Source organism: Microtus pennsylvanicus, chromosome X (assembly GCF_037038515.1).
Source record: "Microtus pennsylvanicus isolate mMicPen1 chromosome X, mMicPen1.hap1, whole genome shotgun sequence".
NCBI classification, from domain to species: Eukaryota; Metazoa; Chordata; class Mammalia; order Rodentia; family Cricetidae; genus Microtus; species Microtus pennsylvanicus.
This window is the reverse complement of record NC_134601.1, coordinates 51,917,014-51,939,350: the sequence shown is the minus strand read 5'-3', so window position 1 is coordinate 51,939,350 and position 22,337 is coordinate 51,917,014. Positions and strand designations below refer to the sequence as shown.

The 22,337-nt window shown below is 34.8% G+C and overlaps 1 pseudogene; it reads right to left on the bottom strand.

Moving 5' to 3' along the window:
• The window catches only part of LOC142840338 (peroxisomal biogenesis factor 19 pseudogene), a 142,973-nt pseudogene extending 131,153 nt beyond the window's left edge, over positions 1-11,820 (bottom strand).
• Positions 11,821-22,337: the final 10,517 nt, after the last annotated feature.

Genomic DNA, 22,337 nt, shown 5'->3' with positions numbered 1-22,337 from the left:
CCCAAATAATTATACAAAATTAAAAAGTAATGCTTTGACAAAGGGTGTTTCAAGACAGCCTAATGTTGATTCCTTACATGTTCCATTAGTTTTTTCTCCACATTTGTCTAGCATGTTTTTTATAATAAATCTGCATAAGACTGATTAATAACAAAAAATATACACTTTAAAGAGGAAAAACCAGTATTGGGAAATTTAATATTGGAACTGGGACTTGTACTAGCAGAGTGGAGAAGCCTAAAGATAGGAATGATAATAGCCCCAAATAGCATAAAATATCTTGGAGTAACTCTGACCAAACAAGTGGAAGACTTGTATGACAAGAACTTTAAATCTTGGAAGAAAGAAATTGAGGAAGACACAAGGAAGTGGAAAGACCTCCCATGTTCTTGGGCAGGCAGAATTAATATAGTAAAAATGGCCATCTTACCAAAAGCACTCTACAGATTCAACGAAATGCCCATCAAAATCCCAGGAAAATTCTTCAAAGACTTTGAAGGAATGGCACTCAACTTCATTTGGAAAAGCAAAAAACCAAGGGTAGCCAAAACAATCCTATGTAATAAAAAAAGTTCTGGAGGCATCACAATCCCTGACTTCAAACTCTACTACAGAGCTACAGTACTGAAAACAGCATGGTATTGGCATAAGATCAGACAGGAAGAGCAATGGAACCAAATAGAAGACATGGATATCAATCCACACATCTTCGAACACTTGATCTTTGATAAAGAAGCAGAAAATATCAAATGGAAAAAGAAAGCATATTTAACAAGTGGTGCTGGCATAACTGGAAATCACCATGTAGAAAAATGAAAATAGACCCATATCTATCACCATGCACAAAACTCAAATCCAGATGGATAAAAGACCTCAACATAAAGCCAGCCACACTGAACCTTATAGAAGAGAAAGTGGAAAGTACACTTAAACACATTGGCACAGGGGACTACTTCCTAAATAGAACCCCAGTAGCACAGACACTGAGAGAACAATTCATAAATGAGACCTTCTGAAACTGAAAAGCTTCTGTAAAACAAAGGACACCGTCAACAAGACAAAACAACAGCCTACAAAATGGAAAAATATCTTTACCAAAACTGCGTCAGACAGGGGTCTGATCTCCAAAATATACAAAGAACTCAAGAAATTGGACACCAAAAGATCACATAATCTAATAAAAATGGAGTACAGACCTAAACAGAGAAACAACCTAAATGCCCCTTGACCAAAGAATGGATAAAAAAAATGAGGTACATTTACACATTAAAGTACTATACAGCAGAAAAAAATAACAACAGCTTGAATTTGGCAGGAAAATGGATGGAGCTAGAAGAAACAATATTTAGTGAGGTATCCCAGACCCAGAAAAACAATTATCACATGTACTCACTCATATGTGATTTTTAAACATAAAGCAAAGAAAGCCAGCCTACAAACTACAATCCCAGAGAACTTAGACAACAATGCAGACACTAAGAAAGTCTTACATAGATATAATCATCATGGGAAGTAGAAAGTAGAAAAAGACAAAATCTCCTGAGTAAATTGGGATCATGGGGACCTTGGGGGAAGATTGAAACAGGGAGGGGAAAGGCAGCGAGAGGATCAGAGGAAAAATGTAGAGCTCAATAAATATCAATAAGAAAACAACAAGAAAAAAAGAAGTGGAATAAATGAAGGTTTGCCTTTAACACAAGACCCTGCCCACCAACATGTTTCCAACTTGTGAGAAGAAAAGGCCTATGGAATTTTCTGCTCTTAAACAACAATAACAAATCAAAGTGTTTACTAAAGTGATTCACAATTCCAGGGTTCACTCTGATTTGGTAATCAGACTTGGTTGTATTGCCCAGGTGGTCCTGGCTTTAGAGACATGAAGGAGATATATGAGTAAAGGGAGTCTTCCTCAAAGAATATGGAAAACCACTTAAATCAGATTTGAAGATAGGCAATCACTGCATGGAGGCCATAATAGGTCATTAGGTAAAGCTATGAGAAGGAAGCCAAGATTATTTTGGAGATGGGAAGATATTAGAGGCACCAGAGCCATGGTATATCAGCAAAGGATGTATTCATATAAGGAACGGAAATAGCTCAACAGAGAGAAATATATTATGAAAAGAAGGCTGGAGCCATCTAAGCTCTTTGAGGTCTGACATAGAGCTACAGGATTTAGAGTTTGTTGTACTGGATTTCGGTCTTGCTGTGGTCAAGTATTTCCTTAATTTGCCCCAATTTCTAGATTTTTAAATGGCGATGTATATTCTGTGACACTGCATGTATTATGTGTTTTTTATTTCTAAGATACTTACAATTAAGATATCTTCTATCTGAAAAGAGCCTTTGTAGTTGAACTTTTAAACAGTGTTGATACTGAAAGACAGTGGAGAACTTTTAAAGACTAAATGCCCGTTGCTTTATGATATAGCCACAGCCTGTGGTGGCCTATGTAGTTATTTGAATGAGAATGAATCCTGTAGGCTCATATATTTGAATACTTGATCCTCAGTTTGTGGAACTTTTTAGCAAGGATTAGCTCTATGTTTTGTTCAAGGATGCATACTACTGGGGGCAGATTTTGAGGTTTCAAAGGTCTTATGCAATTTCCTGTTTTACTTTTTGCTTTATAGATGTGAGCTCTCACCTCTTCTTTCCCCCAGCCATTATGAACTCAAATGGTCTGAAACCATAATCTAAATTAAACACTTTCTTTTATAAATTGCCTTGGTGATTTTTCAATGAAACAGCAAAGTAACAGAGACACTAAGAAAATGAACAAAATGTGAGGAAGATGAAAGAGCAATTCCAGAGATGAAAAGAAACAAGGATGGAGGAAGGTCATTGGCTAATAAAGAAACTGCTTGGCCCTGACAGGTTAGAACATAGGTGGGTGGAGTAAACAGAACAGAATGCTGGGAGGAAGAGGAAGTGAGCTCAGACACCATCCTCCCCTCTCCCGGGCAGACGCGATGAAGCTCCCACCCAGGATGGACGTAGGCTAGAATCTTCCCAGTAAGCGCACCTTGGGGTGCTACACACTTAAATAGAAATGGGAAATCAAGATGTAAGAATTAGCCAGTAAGAAGCTAAAGAATCTAGAGCAAATGGGCCAGGCAGTGTTTAAATGAATACAGTTTGTGTGTTGTTATTTAGGGGCATAAGCTAGCCAGGCAGCCAGGAGCTGGGCTGTGGGAAGAGACCTGCAGCTCCTACTGCAGCTCCTACTACAAAATAAGGTACTTTTAGTAAATTGAAAGACTATATACATGTATATATGTGTGTGTATATATATATATATATATATATATATATATATATATATATATATATATATATATAAAATGTGTCAATGCATGTGTAAGTAGATATCAGATTAAGCTGGTGAGAGAGGCAGAGACCAGATCATGAAAGATCTTTGAAGTCAGTTGGTGATTTGGTATCTTACTCAAAGAATAATGAGAAACCTTGGAAAGTTTGAGCAGGAAAGGGTTATGTTTTATAAAATACATTTTGCCTCTAGTGTGGTTGATACATTTGATGCTCCTAAAATGGGAGTATGGAGAATATTTCAGAAGCTATTATTGTCTTTAAATAATAGATTAACAATGAACAACTTCCTAAAATCCAGTAGCACATTTTCTTACTCAGCAGCTCTGGAGGAATGAGCAATAGATCAGGGAAAATGTGAAAATAAAATGCTTTAAATAATAGATAAAATGATATTGTAATGGTGGTTATTATTTTATGTAATATTTTAAGTTTATAAATAACTTTCAAAACTATATCTTGTGTATCCTTAATATCTTATTCTTTTAAAAAATAGAATCATGAGTTATGAGTAGAACTCATACAAGAATAGGTACTGAATTTTGTAGAAATTTTATAAATGTTCAGTAATATAGGTAATACCTGTGAAGTGTAAGCAGAAGTTTCTGTTCTGCAAGGTACTCCCAAGTAACTAACATTGGAACTTAATGTTAACTGCAAATGCTCAGCCAATAGCTCAGGCTTATTACTAGCTAGCTCTTATAAAATAAATCAACCCATTCCTAGTCATCTATGTATTGCTATCTGGCTCATGGCTTTACCTGTTCTCCAGAATCTCTTGTTCCTTTTGTGTTTCCTGGTGACTCTTCTGAGTCCACCCTTCTTCTTCCCAGAATTCCCCTAGTCTGGCTTTCCTGCCTAACCTTATTCTGTTCAGCTATTGACCAGCCAGCTTTTTTATTAAACTAATCACAGCCGCATATATTTACACAGTGCATAGGAATTTTCAACAGTGAAGTGTCTGAGATTTAATACTGCTTTCAGGTGTACAAATTCGTTGACTACAGTTTCATGGAAGCTGAAAGAAAGCATGAGATTTGTGGGCCAGGAACAAAGAACTTCATTCCTGAGGGTTCTGAAGTAAGCATGATTATATTTTGATTTCCTCTTTGGGTGCAATGGGAGTCATGTTACATGAGGGAGCATCCGCTGTACATGTAGTAGTGTACTTCATAGATAAAACCTCTATATTTAGAAAACTCCAATTTGTTAACTTCCCTAACACTTTGGACCAGAGGAAGTAATTTTCCTTATTATTCTGTGCAGTGAATGAAAGTGTTTTGTGTCCTGGAATAAGACAGCGTCTTTACCTTCCAAAATTGTTTAATACCATCTTTGAAAAAGATATCCTGAACAAATTTTCAAATATTCTAATAGGATATACATAAGAGAAGAAAAGCCATCACAACAATAATGCTCTTTATGTTGTAAGTTAAATCTTATTTTTGCATGAATTCACCTAGATTTCCATTTATCCAGCTGAGAATGTAGTTTGGGGCTCTCAAAGGCACAGACTGAAGGTTTTTATTGTACTGCATTGAGAAGTCATAGGAACTTGAAATGCATAAGTAGCAAGATTTTTAATTTATTTTCTAAGATAGGTGTAGTGGTACACATTGAGAATTCCAGCACATGGGAGGTAGAGGAAGAAGTGAGTTCAAGGCTAGTCTCAGCTATGCAGCCAGTTGCAGGACAACCTAGACTACAGGAGACTCTATGCCAAATAAGCAAAAGGAAAAATGTTTTCTTTAAAATTTATTTCTATAAATTAGTAGGCTCAAATTGAAAATGTCAAGTGTTGAAACAGACCAAATGAATACAAAACCATGTTGGTCCGTCAGGAAAAACACTCATGGGAGGAGCATTATCCCTCTCCCCCTCTGTAAGGTAACCACTTTTAAATGGTGGGTTCTTTAAAATCTACTGGGAATCAGGAAACTGGGGCAATGCCCTAATAGTTAAGAGTACATGATGCCTTTGTAAAGAACTTGAATTCAGCTTCCAGAACCTATGTCAGGTGACTCAGGATAGAGAATCTGATAGCCTCTTCTGGCTTCTACAGGCACGACACACATGTGTGCATATATACACACATGTATACAAATATGAATAAAAATAAAATAAATTTTAAAATATATTTTTAGGAATCTTTTTAAAAATCTTATTCTTATTCCATGTTCTTTTTCTTTTATGGCTGTGATTTTCTAAGGATATCCCAAAACATTCAAGAAAGTGTAATTTTTATATAGAGATTAATCTATGAGATATAAAGAGTTTGCTCATGACTCTGCAGTTGTAGACTTAACTTGGCACCAAAATATTCCTGCATTTTTTTCCTTCCTCTGTCATTAGATTTCAACTACACTTACTGTCTGAATTTACAGAACTGAAAACTAAAGAAGCATGGCTGAATGGTTGTTTATTTATTAGCCTTTCTAAGTTGCTCCTTCATGGTGATTTGACTTTTAGGAGAACATCATTTCTGCCAGAGCAATTCAATGTAAAAGGAGATGGCAGGAACCATAAGTAACAAGAGCAGTGCTTCATCAGTAGAATCTCAGCAAATAATAAAGTTCTTCTGGACATATGTTTCAATGTGGTGGTGTTTGGTATCAAATCTAGGTAGTGTATTGTTCATAGCCAATTATAAAATATGAATTTCTGTTACCCAAAGGCGATGAGGTACATTATTTTTTGAAGTGCTTAGAATTCACATTACTTTAAAAAATAGTTAGAAACTTTACATATATGAACCTCTTTTGTAAAATTATAGAAAACACAAAATGGCAAGAGATAGAATCATGAATTACTGACCACTTCTTTTATGCCATGTAATGTTACTTAAGTGTCAAAGCAACAAGTCGAGGATGCCATTGTCATTCAATCCCAATTTTAAAGATGGATGTCTGAATTTTGAGAAAATTAAACAGATTACTCAAAAAGTCAGTAGAATATACTTTATATTTTGAACACTTTCATATATGCAAGTAGTGTATTCTGATCATATTTTCCTCATTCTAACCATCCCCAACATATCCCACTTCCTCCTTGCTGTCTTATCTTTTTTTTGCTTTTGTAATATACTGAATCCAATTAATGTTGTGATTGTTGGAAACTTAACTGAGTTTGTTAGATTTATTTGGAACTTGTATTGTGAAGATAACTGTAGCTATAGTGAATTTATGAGTGCAATGACAACATCGTGTACAGAAGACAATATTTTATAACACTCCATTCAGTTATGTATATTTTACATTTTTTCTGTCCCCTCTTTCACAGTGTTCTCTATCCCTGATTGGGGTTCATATTGATGCACCATTTAGTCACTTGAGGACTCAATAGTCACCTAGTCTCAGGACATTAACCATTTATGAATCTCTGAATTTAGTGCTGACTATTACAGAGAGAAGCTTCTCTGGCCGAGGCTTCAACTAATTGATGTACATAGACATATACATTTAGAATACAATTTCACGATGTGTCTATATAGCATACAGCCTATGACCTTCTGAGCTTTGTATTTTTGCCAGACTTACATGACCAGACATAAATTCCTGTGGACTAGTCTGACTTCCTCAAAGCAATTGGTTACCAGCAAAATCTTTGTGCCACTATTTATTCAATAGGCAAATCTCACCTGACAGATAAATACTATAGCATGTAGGGTTCACAATTGGATAATGTCACTGATGTTTTTTGCCTCCAATAGCCTGCACAGCACCTTCTTGGGAGAAGTTTTCAGGTGTGTTCTACCTTGATTTCATTATGTCTTAAAAAATAAAACTTATATTTTTCAATTAGGGTCTTATTGTCTAGTTCTTGTGAACAACCAAGTTTCTCAAATTTTTATACTTGTGAAATTATCAGTCTTAGTTTTGAGTTTTGTTTAACACCTAAGGCATATGTGTCTACTGTATACTGTAATTGACTTTTTTCTTTATTTTTTGGGGGCCTGACACCCAGTTTCCAAATAAATACATGGAGACATTTTTCCTCATGAGTGCCCAGACTTAGTTTGACTTATTTCTAGCCAACTTTCCTTAGCTTAAAGTATCCTGTCTACCTTGTGTCTCTGTGCTTTTACCTTTCTCTGTTCTATATACCCTTCTTTACTTCTTACTTCATAACTGGCTGTGTAGGTGATTGGCTTTCCACTGGTGTCCTCTCTCCTCCTTTTCTTGCTCCTCCTTCTTCTCTGAAGCCTGGATTTCTCCTTCTACTTATTCTCTTTGAATGCAAGCCCCAGATGTCCCACTCTCACCTAGGTATTGGCCATTCAGCTCTTAACTAGACCAATCTGTAAGGATAAGTCCCACCCCTTAGGGGGTGTGTTCGCCTCTGGCTAATGTCTGCCTATAAATTTGGCGAGCATGCTCCGAGCTGTCGCTTCTGCCGGTGGTTCTGTAAGTCTATTTCTAAATTAAAACTATATATATATTTTTTTTCCAAATTTTATTTTTTTATTTTTTTAATTTATTTATTTATTAAGGATTTCTGCCTCCTCCCCGCAACCGCTTCCCATTTCCCTCCCCCTCCCCCGATCAAATCCCCCTCCCTCATTTTCTCGAAGAGCAATCAGGGTTCCCTTACCTGTGGGAAGCCCAAGGACTGCCCACCTCTATCCAGGTCTCGTAAGGTGAGCATCCAAACTGCCTAGGCTCCCACAAAGCCAGTACGTGCAGTAGGATCAAAAAACCCACTGCGATTGTTCTTGAGATCTCAGTATTCCTCATTGTCCGCTATGTTCAGCTGGTCTGGGTTTATCCCATGCTTTTTCAGACCTAGGCCAGCTGGCCTTGGTGAGTTCCCAATAGAACATCCCCATTGTCTCAGTGTGCACCCACACATTAAAACTATATATATTTTTACAATCTGTCTGCATTCGTTTACGCCACTACACCAATCAGGTATTTTAGTCAGGCAAAGCACAAAAAGCTTCACAGAATTAAACAGGTGTAACATAAAAGATGCAACACATCTTTACATGATTAAACAAATATTCCATAGATAAATGAATGTAGCACACCCCAAACCTGTATTTCACAACATTATACCACCGTGCTGCTTATCTATAAATTATTGCCATTTAAAAAGTTACTTGGAACTTTTTTCCCTGGAAGACTGAGGATATCTTTTTAAAATTTAATATTATGTGTAGAGGAAATTTACATATGTTTCTCTATGATACATGAGTGTCTGATGCCCACAGAATTCCGAATAAGGTGTTGGATCTCCTAGAACTAGAATTACAGGAGGTGTGAACATACATGTGAGTACTGAGAAGTAGAACCAAGGTGTCATGTGAGTGTATAACAACCAGTACTTGTCATTGCTGAGAAACCTCACCAGCCACTGAATAAGAATTCCCAAAGAAGAAATATCGTTGTCATGGCTACAGAGTATCTTATGGTATCTGAACATGTTTCAAAGTATAAACATATACACGAAAATAGGTAGGTCAGAATAGAGGGGATACAACATGGTGAAATTCATAAGGACAAAACAGTTATTATTAGTTTAGACTGAAAAACCTACTCATCATGTATGGGTCTTGATATTACATAATTTTAAATAAAGGACTATATAAATCCTGTCTTCTGGATTCTGCATCAAAGAATGTGCTCACAAAAGCTATGGTTGGATTGTTGAGACTATTAAATCACATCAGTTACTAGAGATTGCTTCATTACTCAGCAATAATTTATTGAAGTAGTTGGAGAACAATCTTGTGGTTATGCTGTGGTCACTTTCAGTAAGAAATTGATCAATTCTGTAGTATAGTTTAGTTAAATTGATTAATTTCTCTGGACAAATTAACAAATCAAGTCATAGTTTAACAGAATCTCTTCTTTTAAAGTTCTTAAATATGACTTTTTGTGCTGAGAACTTTAGTCTTATTATCCCAAAGTAGTAAATATTGTTTTTGCATTATTTTAGCAAATTTTCAGTAGGATAGTAGGAGTTATGAGGCAATATGTTAATCATCAGGAATGAGTCTGGTTTTGGACATTTTCAAGATGTTTTGGAGTTTAAGTATGCTTCATACACTTACAAAATGAATTTATGTCATAACAACCCCTCATTTCCACAATCCAACTCTTCCTAGATCCCTGGTACACACATCTCCAAACTTCATATTTACTTTGTTATCAGAGGCTGTTCTTTTGTTCCTGGCAGCTCATACCCAAATAATCACACAGAAACTATATTAATTAAGACTGTTTGGCCAATAGCTAACACATATTTCTAGCTAGCTCTTACATCACAAATTAACCTATTTCTATTAATCTGTGTATCACCATGAGGCTGTGGCTTACTGAAAAGGTTCAGGTGTGTGTCTTCTTCAGTAGCTACATGGCATCTCTTTGACTATGGCTACTCTCTCTGTGTGTGTTTATATTTCCAGCCTGGCTTTATTCTTCCCTGCTATAGGTCAAAGTAGCTTCTTTATTAACCAATGGTATTAAAACATATTCACAGCATACAGAGGAAAATCCCATATCAACCTTTTTTATATTTCCTAGCATTTGTGGATAGAGTTACAATGAACACAGCTGAACTAATATCTATAGAGGAATATGCCAAGTTCTTTGGGCCTGTGCTAAGGAATGGTGTATTTATATTATATGGTAGATTTAGGTTTAGTGTTTTGAGGGTTATCCACATTAATTTTCAGAGGGTCTGATCCAATTTGTAATCAACCAACAGTTAAAAGAGTTTTCTTTCTCATGCATACTTCGCGGCATCTTTTTAGTCAGATACCCTGTTTATGTCTGCCACTCTGACTGAGATAAGATGAAATCTCAAAGATATTTTGATCTACATTTTCCTAGCTGAACATTTTTGAGATATAGCCAATTTTATTTCTTCTTTTGAGACTCTCTGGTCAGATTCCAGTTTTCTATAGTTATTGTTGTGCACCTACACATATACATATAAATAAAGCAAACCTGTTGTAGTATTGTATTCATTTTCAGGCTTGAACACTTGGTATTGGACAACCAATTCTGGGACTCATCCCTGGGGAATAAAAATAACTTCTCAACAAATTTCCAAGAAAATGAAAAGTGTTAGTGGGAATGGAAGTCAAGGTCATAAATAAACTGGCTTAAATGGTTGACTGGAGACTGTACAGAATCAATTACAACAACGACAGCAAAAAGCCTTCATAAGATATACTGGAAAATGATCTTGAGAAGAGTAAAATTTTGATTATTTGTTTATGGATTTGGGTAAACATATTTTCCACTTAGTGCCTTTAATGAGAATGTTTGAAATGGAATTGACAGTACTGCATTTATAAAATGAATTAGCCTCTCCTAAGGATGAACCCTCTTATTGGTTGTACAATGAAAAGTGCTCAGCCTAGAAACCATATACACATAAATAATAAAAAAGATCCAGAATGTTGTGTTTATATATATTTCTACAAGGACATATATATGTATATGTATATAAATATATTCATTCACGCACATAAACACATATGTAACAAACAATTTAATAAATTAAGCTATCAACATGAGAGTGTGGGGGTCATGTGAACAAGTTTGAGGGGTAGCAGCTAGAAAGGCCATTGGAAGGAGGAAAGTTAGAGGGAAGAGAGGTGTAATTCTATTTTAATTAAGAACATATTTAACACTACTTGAATTAACTTGAGAGCATCATAAATGTTATATTTAAGATAAATATGATTTTTAAAGTGAAGTGTGATAAATTTTTGAAGACTAAGTAGAAATTATGCTTTAAACATGTCTCTTCAGTATAGTATGAGGTCTGAAAACAGTATCATTTCTGGAAATACCCATGTAATTGACTTATATAAGATATAAGATTTACTTATACTGCTAGTAATCAGAATAATAATAATAATAGTTAACATCAAGGTTTCTGAGATATACTTTCTTGGAAAAACTTGTCAAATGTATTATTACTATCAGAATTTATTTTTATTTTTCTTACATTTTTTGCTTTTATTTTTAAGAACATAATCCAACACTTTTCTCCTCCCTTTTCTCCCTTCAAATCCTCCCATATATTTCTCCTTGCTCTCTGTCAAGTCAATAACCTCCTTTTTTATTAATTGTTGTCACTGTATGCATATATATATATAAATGTATAATCATGAATATTGAGATGCATGCATGTAGGTATAAGCATATATGTATACATATATATGTATAATCATAAGTATTTAGAAGACAATTTAACAGCATGGCTAACAAAATAATAGGTGTAAACATATGGGTATAGGTATATGTGTATATATATATATATGCATAAATATTTAGATGACAATTTGACAGAATGACTATTTAGCAAAATAATAGGTGGACTTATACTAGGGTCAATGACCTTCTAAAATCAGAAGCTTTTGATAAGGATTACTGTGCAGATGAAATTCCATCTTGAGGAATTGGCCTCAAAGCTAACCGGAAAGGGGTTAGTTACTCCAAAATAGCTGTGCTGCTGTCGCACTGGGAGACGCATCTTGCCTTTTAGGTTAGTACATCACTATGCAGGGTTCAGTACTGGATAGGAAGGACCATAGTATCTTTTCTCTGAAAACAGCTTGTGTATTACCTTCTAGAATTATGAACTATAATCAGCAGGAAGGGAATTTCCTGGTCATTTTGAGATTTTTTTATGTCCTAGAGCCAAAGTTGTGGTATCTTCAGAAATAGAGTCTTATAGTGTTGTTATGTTAAGGACAAAAGCAGTAGTCTGTGTTGTTTTGGAGAACTCTGCGGCCTCCATTAACAACAAACAATAGAGACTTGTCCCATGCCTTCCAGTGCAGTTTTCATTTAATAACTCATGTCTTCTGGGAGTGTCATTATCCATCTGTGTAAGAAAATTCTGTTTGAACTTTTTTAAAAGTTGTATTTTGAAGTTATTTTACTCACTGTTTTGTTTCCCTAAAGCTTTTTTAAAGATCATTAATTTTCACTAACCTCTCCACTGTCTCTTCACCCCACAGCTTGTTACACCCACACATGATTATTTAACACTCAGCATTCCCGTTCTTTCAGTTCACATGTGTTTTACTAATACTGCATATATTTTTCCGGTTGGGTTGACTTCTATATGGAATTTCATGCCCCCTCCCTTTGAGTTTGCCCTTTCCTTCTCCCACTGACTTCACCCACACTCTCACATCCCTCCCTGCTGAAGCCTTTTCACTCCAGTGTCCACCTCAATACTTTCCTTTGAACTGTAATCTACAATCCCCTGTCTTTTAATATGTCTCCCCCAAGAAGGACCCTTTCTAGATTCTGTTCTCCAAGTTAAACACAAACATATTTAGGCCTAAGATCTGAATATAAGAGAGACTATACGGCATTTGTTATTTTGGGCCTGAGTTATCAGTATAATTGATTCCAGTTACTTTAATTGGCTTGCAAATTTCATGACTTTATATTTCTTCACAGTTTAGTAATATTCCATTATGTACATATACCATATTTTCTTATCTTTTCATCTGTTGGTGACATCATGGTGTATTCTATGTTCTAGCTACTTTAGCTTTGATACTTCTTATGGCTTAATAATTTCACGTTAGTTCAATATTTGGATCTTGTATGCATCTAGGAATTTGATCATTTCTTGGGGATTTTCAATTTACACGGAATATAATAAAGTATGTCCTTATTATTCAATACATTTCACTGGTATCTGTTACAAAGTCTCTCCATTTTCATTTCTACTTTAATTAATTTTGCTCTCTTTCTGTTACTTAATTTGGCTAAGGGATTGTAAATCTTGTTTGTTTCTCAAACTCTTCATCTCATTGATGCATTGTATTACATTGTTTGTGTCTATTTCATTAGTTGTGGCTCTGATTTTGACAACTTCTTTCCATTTACTGTTTTGGGGATTAGACTTGTTTCTGTTTCTTCAAGACTTTTAGATTTATCATCAAAATTACTAACTTGAGACCTCTCCATTATTTAGTAGGCACTTTGCAATAGAAAATTTGCTCTTAAAAGTGACTTTTTCATGTCTTATAGATTTTATTTTCATTTTACTTTAATTCTAGGATTTTTTAAAATTTCCTTCTTGGTTTGCTTTGTGATCCAATTATCATTAAATAGTATGTTGTCTTATTTAGTCATTGTCCGCACTGGGAGTTCACAAAGGATAGAAATTTTCTTTCTTCTTCCTTTCTTTACATGTGTACATGAGAAGATTAGAAGACAACTTTTGGGAGTGGCTTCTCACCTTCCTCCTTGTTGATGTATATTCTCTCTTGTTTCTCCTGCTGCAATTCTGTCTTCACCTTCTGTCTTTTGGGAGGAGTGCTGGAATTACAGATGCATGCCACTACATTTGGCTTTTGATGTGGAATCTGTATATCAAATTCAGGGCTTTAGGCTTGGATAGGAAATGCTTTTTCCTACTGAATCATTTTCCTGGTCTGTTCTTTATTTAAATCATTTGTGTATATGCATTTTATTTGTTCAGGAAAATTATATTAACCATTAAAACATGGGATAAAGTGTACATGATGTATCTTCTGTAGTATTTAACATAAGATGATTATGTTTCCTATTATTCTTTATATTTTATATTCAAATCTCTAATGTAATTTTTTATATCCTCCACACACTACTTCTTTCCAACACTCTCTAGGTTCTAACATTGTGTTTCTTACTCTTCATATCATCTTTTACCATCATCATCATTTTAATATGTTCCTAATTAAATATAATTACATAACTTCCCCAAATTCCTTTTAATTCTTCAGCCCCTTTCAGCTGACTTTCAACCTTATCTTTGTCCCCATTAAATTTATATCTTCATTATTATTATGATTATCATTATTTACCACCTGAATCTAATTAGTATTGACCATGTGCAAATGGATGTTTGGCCATCCACTGGGACATGAGTAACCTGCTGGTGGAGACAACACCAAAGAAAACTAACCACTTCCTCCCCCACCCAGAAGCCACTAATAGCTTCACTACAGGTGGGTCCAAGGCATTCTCTTTCCCTCCCATGCTGCTTGTTTTACTGGCTTGATCTAGGTCTTGTGTGGTCAACAGCTATTGCTCTGAGTTAGTATGTACAACAATGTCAAGTCCAGAATACAGCATTTCACAGCTTTCCTCCACATCCTGTGGATCTTACATTCTTCTTCTCTCCCAAACTACCATTCTGTGATGTTCCTCAAGCCATAGATGGAGATGATATAGATGATGCATTGATAATTATATCACAGTCACTTATGTTCAATATGTTGACCAGCAGTTATGATTCTCTATGTTAATCACTACATACCATAAAAAGAAGCTTTACTGACAAAAGTTGAAAGCAACACAACCTGTGTTGATACATTGTTTGTACAAATAAAGCTTGCCTGAAGATCATAGGGTGGAGTTAGTTACTAGCCTACCATAGGGGTCTCAAGGTCTGTACAGACAGATAGGATGTAATATGACTGGGTGGAGAGAAGAAGTGATAAGTCAAGAGGAAACGGGAACTGGTCTCTTTTGGCTGGGAAATTGAGAGGTAAGGTGGCTATGATTTTGCTCCTCTATCTCTCTGATATCTCAGCATTTTCCCCCAATATCTGACTCTGGGATTTTATTATTAAGACCTGTTTAAACTCATGCTACACAAGTTTATGAGTATACACATAAATATTTGGAAGGCAGTTTGACAGTATGGTCATTTAGTTAAAATACACATTGGTTGATGTATGTATATATCAGTGCGCATGAGTGTGTTTGTGTGTGTGTGTGTGTGTATGTGTGTGTGTGTGTGTGTGTGTGTGTGTGTGTGTGTGTGAGAGAGAGAGAGAGAGAGAGAGAGAGAGAGAGAGAGAGAGAGAGAGAGAGAGAGAGGTATCAATGTATAGAGACCAGAGGTCAACCTCAGGTTTTCTTCTTCAGATGCTCCATGGATCCACCTGTCTCAAATACCCCAGTGATGGATTTACAGATGCATGTAGGAAAGCCCAGCATGTTTATGTGGAAGCTGTGGCTCTTTGGATGTCTCAGATCTTCACACTGGTTTGGGTATTATTCATTGACTGACGTGTCCCTCTAGGCCCTTTAACACTACTTCTTTCTGTTGTATGATGGCTCTAGCCAGAACTTGAAATACTTTGCTTAATTTAAGTAGTGTCTCTTTGGTCCTCTATCTTACAGTCTCACTTTCCCCTTATTTAGTATCATATTGTATCAATTATTGATTTACTATAAATGATCTTTATTATGTTAAGATAGATTAATCCAATACCTAATATGATCAGCATTTTTATCTTGAAGTGATATTAAATTTTATCAAATGTCTTTTACATATTTTTACAAAAGATCATGTGGTGTTTTACTAATTCAGTTGATTCAGTATACAGTGTTTATGGATTTATGTATATAAAACTACCTTTGTATTCCTAAATTCAATCTAATGTAATTAAATTAAATAACCTTTGAATGTGTAGTTGGATTCAGTTTATGTGGTGTGGGAGAATTATCTGTATTTTGTCAATCATGTTTTAAATAAATGCTGATTTGCCAGGCAGGAAGTATAGGCGGGTCAACTAGACAGGAAGTAGTGGTGGCGTGATGAGAACAGGAGAATTCTGGGAAGAAGAAAGCTCCCTCCCCAGTCCTGCCCAGACCACCGAAGAAGCAGGGTGTGACCTGCCCCACTGAAAAAGGTACTGAGTCATGTGGTTAACATAAATAAGAATAATGGGTTAATATAAGCTACAAGGGCTAATAAGAAGCCTGAGCTAATGGGCCAATCAGTTTATAATCTTATGTAGAACTCTGTGTGATTTTCTTTGGGGTTAAACGGATGCAGGAACTGGGCAGGACAGAAACCCCGACAAGCAGGCCCTTGTGTTACACTTATGTTTTGAATTTTTTACATAAATGTTCAAGGCTGTAGTTTTTTCTTTTTTGTTGTGACAATATCTAGATTTGGTATTAGAATAATGCTGGGTTTGTAGAATAAGCGTGAAAAAATTTTGCTGTTCTATATTTTGGAACATTTTAATTGGAATTGGTGACAATATTTTAAGTATTTGGTAGAACTCTATAGTGAAATAGTGAAGACATAGAGAAATGACATGTTGTGTTGTGGAAGATTATTTTGTTTTTGTTTTTTAAAATGGTCATATTATATAGCCTATGATGACCTTAAGTTTACTATGTAATACGGATTTATCACAAAATGATGGCAATCTTGCCTAATCCATTCAAGTACTTAAACTATGAGCCTATTACAGTAGAGCTTTTCTATTTCTAGTGTGGTTATGCCTTGAATGTGAAATATCCAACATAGGCTCATATCTTTGAACACTTGGTCCCTAGATGGAAGCACTATATTGGAATATTGAAAAACCTTTGGAGCATGGGCTCCAGTTGGAAAAAAAATGGATAACTGGGAGTAGGCTTCTGCAGATTGTACCCCTAGCCTTCTGTACTAGTTAGTTTTTTCAACTTGACACAAGCTAGAGTCATATGGTAAGAGAAAAACCTCAACTGAGAAAATTCATCTATCAGATTCACCTGAAGTCAAGTCTGTGAGGGATATTCATAATTAATGACTAATGTAAGAAGGCCTAACCAACCATGCAAAATGCTATCCTTGGGTTGCATAGTTGTAAGCTGAGGAATCTAGTGGGGAGCAAGCCAGTAAGCAGCATTCTTCCATGGCCTCTCTTTTAGTTCCTGTCCCAACATTCCTTCTTTGATTTCCTGCCCTAACTTCCTTCATAATAGATTATAAGATACAAAAGAAAACATACACTTTCCTCCCATAGTTGCTTTTTATAATGGTGTTTATCACATCAATAGAAAATAAACTAAGAAAACCTTCTTTTCCTCTTTTGTATTTTAGCCTGCCATGCTTTGAACAGCAATATATTACAAGATTAAAGAAGTTGTACACCTTGTTTTTAAAGAAAATCTTTAGATTTTTCTCTTTCTTTTAACCTATTTGACTATATACACAGTTTTAATCAAGCAAAAGGTCTTTGTATATATGCCAAAATGGACTCAAAGATTTGCTGGTGTGTACAACATTCTCCATTTTTGAGGCTGTAACTAATGCACAGTGTCATGATTGGTATCTTGCTATAAATTCACCTAGTTCAAGATAAAAACTTTCCTACATAAGTAGTATATTTAGCTGAACATCAGACAGGCAATGAAGTTCAATAAGCCATGGTTTTGAATTTATTGTAAGTCACTATACCTTGTGTTAACTCCATTGTGACCATTCACATATAATTTTGAGATGGATGGCTAAAACATATGGGAGAATGGAGCTTTTGTATCACTGCATGGATAAATTCCTCCCTGTTGTGAGGTAGAAACTACTGCAGCATATGCCACTCTAAATCCCTGAACAGAACACATTATGTGTTTGACCTATGCTCATTTTAGAGAGCAGTCATAACACGCCTGCTGTTTTTAGCAGCTGTTCTTTATAGTTAACTGGGAAGAATTATCCAGTCCTGCTCTTAATTTTTTCATCCTAATTAAAATAAACAGAACCTAATTTTAGGGATTTTTAACCTTCAAAAAATAACTCATTCCAAGCAGCTCATAAGTCAACTCCCATACTTAAAGTAATCATCACTATTCCATTACCTAAGCACAAAACTTGTAGCACTCCTGGCCTCAAAAGACAAAAGCATAACAAAAACGTACACTAGAGCCAAATACAAAACAATACATTTGAATTTTTGAGTTATTACTCTAAACCATAAGTTATGTTTTCTTAATGGCCTTGGGAGTTGTGGGAATCTAGTTTTATCCTTGCCTGAAAAAGGATATCTCTCCAGCTCACAATCTATCTTGGTTCTTCTTAGACTTCCTATTGTTAGTAATTTAATACAAAGAAAGATTTCTGCTCCGGGGTTCTGGGTGCACTAGCATTTGAAAGAACTGTCATTTAGAACATTCTTTAAGGTGACATCCCAGGATCAGAGTTTCATGCTACCTAGGCACTGGATATTTGAAATATAAATCTTCATGGCATTGTTGTGTTTTCTTTAGAACTTGCCCAAAACCATCTAAACTATTGTCTTAGCACTGTACTTCATTGCTTATTAAAATTCATCTCACAAAGTATAGTGTATAGGTATTATGAGGTAAAAATACATATATGGAATAGAATTGAAAAACAAAAATAAAACTATCCTATATTAAATGGAGATTTTTGCTTTATTCCGATAGAAATTTCTATCTGAGAACTGAAACACATCATTCTGAAGCAGAGTAAACTTCTCTTCTCTAAAAAAGACCATGGAAAGAATATAAATTCTTTCAGAACAATGGAAGGAAGATTTAGTAGACATCGTCAAATGTCAGATAGTATTATAGTAAACAGATTATCAAGTTCTTCCAACATGCTATTCTATGCCAGTCTTAACAAGTACAATTCTATTCTTTTTGTATAGAATACTTTCTTCTTTCAAGTGCACAGCATATCTAATTGAACTATGCTCTCTTTATATACTAATTGGTACTCACTCATAATTCTGAAATAAATCAGACATTATTCTTATCTAATAGAGACTCTAATATTATTCTGCCTATAGTATCTGATAAACCAATACTGTCAATACAGTTAAGACTTGATTTTATATTGTTACTTAATGAACGTGGCAATACTTTTTACAAAAACTTCAATAATACTATCACTAGTATAAAACGTTCATCAGCTTCTTTTCTTTTGCCTGTTACCTTAATATCATATGGCCCCGGGTATATATGGAAGTCTAAGTATCATGATTCTAATCTTCTCTGAAGTAAATTGACTGATTATACTTTATAATGTGTGTATGCACATGTGTATAAATATGTGAATATTCATACATAATGAATTGTCAAGTGTATAAAGTCAAGTAGTGTTGTTGGAGGGCACATGTTTGTTCCCAGATGCCCAGAAATAAGAACTCAGAAACCATATTATTTGCAATACTGTTTGCCAATAGTTTAAGCGTATTTCTGGCTAATTCTTATACCTTAAATTAACCCATTTTTAATAATCTGTGTATTGCCATGTGGCTGTGGCTTACCCACAGGGTTCTATCTGGTGTATCTTTCCGGTGGGGCTACATGGCTTCTCTTGACTCTGCCTACTCTCTCCCAGCATTCAGTTTAGTTTTTCCACTTAGCTCTATTCTGCTAAGTCACTGGCCAAAACGTTTATTCATTAACCAATAATATATAGTTATACCCTTGCCATGACAGGGTAAGATGGTTCTAAAAATCTTTTTGCCTCTAAAAATGGACTGTTGGTTTTGCTAGGCCTTAGCCAAAGTTGGTTGCTTCAACACTGCAAATGAGACTTTGGGTGATTGCTCAGGGAGCTAGTTGTTCCTGTCATATACTGCACATTTTGGAAGTTGCTAGATTGCACTTTCTGTCTACTCAAGTAATATTATGTCCCTTCTCGGGCCTTTAATGGGTTAAAGATTAGATAGTTGTAGTTACCTTCTTCTTATGATTTAGCCAATCCATTTCCAATGTAAGACTTTGACTCTTTAGGATAAAATGTTCATTAAAACATTTAGCATGTGTTCCTTGCTTAATATTGTTTATGCTGGATATAATTTTAACTTTATACTTGATATCTGTTTCTAGTGTATATAGTTTTGTATTAGATTTAGAACTCTCCTATTTAGACAAAAGGGAGGGGTGATGACCAGGTTAGGGAAACTTTTGGGTACCTTGAGAAAACTTCTGGCACATCATGGGCTCTCTCTCTCTGGTTCCTGCATTACACATCTGAGGTTTGACTTCTTGTTCCTGTTCCGTGAATTTGCCCATTATAATAAAAAATACATAAGTGAATTTTTTTGGTGTTAGCTTGGGATTGATCTACATCCTCCCCCCCAACACAGCAGTTAACTTCACAAATAGAATAATATTGGTAAATAATATATCATTCTGTCTTTAACTCAAACATAATCCTTCTTACTAATCAAAGAAAAAGATTAGTTTCAGTCAATATCATATAAAAAATACCTCCACACCTATATTATATCACTATTTACAATTGTCATGACATAGAATTGGCCTAAGAAGTCATCAACAAATACATAAAGGAAATGAGTTGTAATTATACATTAAAATATTTCAATATAAAGAATAGAATGATGTCATTATAAGAAAATATGTTTAACTAGCAATAATCATATCACGTAAAATAAAATTGACTAAGAAAAATAAATATCTTATGTTTTCTCCTATATGTGGAATATATAACATATTTCCACATGTATTTGTATATATATATACACACACACACATATAAACATGGCATAAATTAAAGTGGGACTGTTTGGGAAGAAGAAGGAGAAGAGTGAGAAGGAAGAGGAAGCAGGGACAAGAGATGGTCATGGGGGTGAAGATGGTCAAAAGTGCTTGATACACTTGAAAGAAAGTCATTATGAAACCTATTTCTCTAGAGGAATTAATATATATTAATATATATATATATATACTGAAGGAAAATTTTCAAAGTAATTAGTGTTTGATGAAATAAATTCCTTTAAATAAATACCTATCACTAAAATTGGATAGCAGTAGAGTGACCTTCTCCTCCTTCATTGCACTTGGAGCTGACCAACAACATGAAGTTTGCTTTAAGTTGAAGTTCCTTTCCATAAAACATTTAAACTGTACTTTCTGGAACAATTGTTATGTTGTATTAATATTTGTGATTTCTTTTATTTCTATTCTGCTAGTGAAAGTCTCCTAGACTTTTACTAGCCATATATTATGAGATATAAAGTTATCAATACATTTTCCCTTTATTGGGAGTATTATGGAAGATTTTCTGGCAAGTATCGCTAGAGGAAAAACGTAGAAGATACTACCTTGACCCAATTGTCTTTCTTTGTGTTTAGATTTCCATAGTATCTCTACTGTTTCACAGCTTCTATCACTTTTCAAATTGTAATACAACTATTGGTGGTAATTGAATTGTTTTATAGAATTAAGAGCATTTTACAAGGCAAAGAGGATAATAGTACACGTATTCAACTGAAATAAAATGAGTTCAAGAAAGCTTCAAAAGTGTATGTGTTTCATAGGATAACAGTGTTTTATTACTTATATAGTTTTATGTGTTATAGCTCTATGTTTTGTTATTTTGAAGGTATTAGGCCACTTCATGAACTTTTAAGGTAACAGAAGAAATTATCATCAAACAGACAGTACATGTTTTTGTGTTCTTTGATTTGCTACATAAACAGGAGAAACCATGGTATTGTTCGAAGATCAAGGTGTGTACCCTATCTTTAATTGGGTTATTTGGAATTTTGATGTCTCATTTCTTGAGTTCTTTATATATTTTGAAGATTAGTCCTTTGTTTGATGTGAGGTTGGTGAAGATCTTTTCCCATTCAATAGGCTGTCATTTTGTCTTATTGACTGTGCCCTTTGCTTTATAGAAGCTTTTCAGTTCCAAGAGGCCACATTTATTTATTGTTTCTCTCAGTGTCTGTGCTGCTGGTGTATATTTAGGAATTGGTCTTCTGTGCCCATCCATTGAAGGCTACTTCTCACTTTCTCTTCTATCACGTTCAGTGTGGTAGGATTTATATTGAGTTTTTTAATCCATTAGGATTTGAGTTTTGTGCATGGGGATAGATATGGATCTCTTTTCATTCTTCTACGTGTTGACATCCAATTATGCCAGCACCATTTGTTGAAGATGCTTTCTTTTCTCCAGTGTTTTTATTACTGTAGCTATATTATAGAACTTGATGTCAGGGATGGTGAGGAACATAATTTTCTTATGATGTATTGTTTTTTGAATAGATATCTTAGGAGAAATATCAATGAATTAGGATTGTGAAAACAAAATTCAGAAGGTGATGAGTATTGCCTTTGGGTTGAAATTTTTCAGTTATCTCTGAAACTGTCAAGTTTATGACTTGCTAATAACATCACCTTATAAATTTAAAATAATGAAATTTAAATACTTTAGGACTCCACAGTCAATGTTGATTTCATCCTATAAAAATTAATCTG